Below are 1,756 nucleotides of genomic sequence, written 5' to 3'. Positions count from 1 at the left end.
GGGAGCGCCTTCCAGTCCATCAGCCAATAGCCACTGAAATACCAGCCTACTGGGGTGTGGTATATTTCTCTTTAAAAGAAGAGCAGCAAGCCTCGGCTAGGCCTCTTGGTTCCGGCGCTTGGTTCCGGCTCCTGCTCCCGGCTCCTGCTCCAGCGACTAGGCTCCCTTCCTGATGGTTTATGGTGTATGTAAGTTTTACCCCCCAAAATAAATACCCCTTTAAAACATAACTGGTGTGGGATTGACTCGCCATTATCTGGCACCCGAACGTGTGGGTTTTTCCCCCCTCGTGGCGTGGGCCAAGCAACCAGAGCCGCACACCGCTACTGGCTCCCGACTGGCCCCGACCTCGGGCGGATCTGGGAGGGAACTTTTTGGATTCTGCTACCCCTATCGGACACTGTCTTCCCCACCACCCGGCTGAGTCCAGCGCTCGACCTGCGCCGGAGCACACGATCTGTGAATTTAACCTCTGGATTTGAGTGTATATATTCTAGAGTTTACTTCCTGGATTGACACCATTGCCACGTGGATTCAGGTGTGCCCCCGCCACCTACTGGCAGGCAACGGTCATTACAGGTAAGATTTTTCTTTTTGGTTGAAAATACATACATACATACATACATACAAGTACAATTTCTTTTGATTGGAAATGTCATAAAATATAACTATCCAAAATTTCAAAGTTTTTTTAATTGCGCTATGGAGGATATTCTGAAGGATGTCTCTGATATTCCTCTTACTTGGTTATTCCTGGGATCTGTTGCTTTTCTGGTGTTTGGCTATTTTATAAGTATGATACAGTCCTTACTGACTGAATCCACAATGCTGAGGGCAGAGATTAAAACCTTAAGGACAATTCAGACTGACACCAACCTCCTCAAAAAAGAGTTTGGAGTTTTCAAGGAGGAGACTAGATCAGAGTTTGGAGTTCTCAAGGAGGAGACTAGATCTTTGTCTGATATGACTTGGTCGACTGGCCAAAATATCAAGAAGGTATAGTATGATATTGCTTCTTTAGAAGGGAGCTTCACTGCTCTGGAGGAGGGAACGACCAAAATGACTCATAACCTCCAGTCCATGACTGTAAGTGCTGAACATTAGCTGAGAGGATTATAACCATTGAATGTGAAAATCAGATTTTATGAAAAGGGTATGATAGATTAATTGACAGGATTTCCATACAAGAAGGCATAGTACATGCCATGAGGATTATATCCAAGAAGGATATGGTATCTCTAATGGACAAGCTCCACACCTTAGAATTATCAATGAAGGTGATTGTGTCCAAGGAGGAAATCGTGTCTCTGACGGACAAGCTCCATGCCTTAGAATCGTTAATGAAGGCTTTGGAGCATAATACTGGACAGGAGATTCAGGACTTACAGAAGGCAATGGTGAGCAGATTTAATAAGATTGAGGAAATCATAAACTCTGATGAACAGGAGCAAAAGGTAGAAAGGCAACATTCACTTCAAAAAACTCTCAGTCTACATAGAGTTATACCTGCTTTTCCAGTAATAACATCAGAAAAGATAACCGGCTCTAAAAACCCTAAGGTCATTAAAGAACATACATGGGAGCCTGATCATACATGAATGATCTGAAAGAATTTAAACAAGCAATTGTGAATTATGGACTACATTCATCCTTTGTTAGGGAGATGTTAAAATCCTGGGCTCTGAGCAGCAGGACCACCCTTCAAGATTGGAATCAATTAACGTCAGCCGTCCTCAAGAACAGACCTTTATGGCAT

This window comes from Myodes glareolus, chromosome 11, assembly GCF_982192425.1.
Source record: "Myodes glareolus chromosome 11, mMyoGla1.1, whole genome shotgun sequence".
Lineage (NCBI taxonomy): Eukaryota > Metazoa > Chordata > Mammalia > Rodentia > Cricetidae > Myodes > Myodes glareolus.
The sequence above is the reverse complement of the archived record's forward strand: the minus strand, read 5'-3'. Positions refer to the sequence as shown.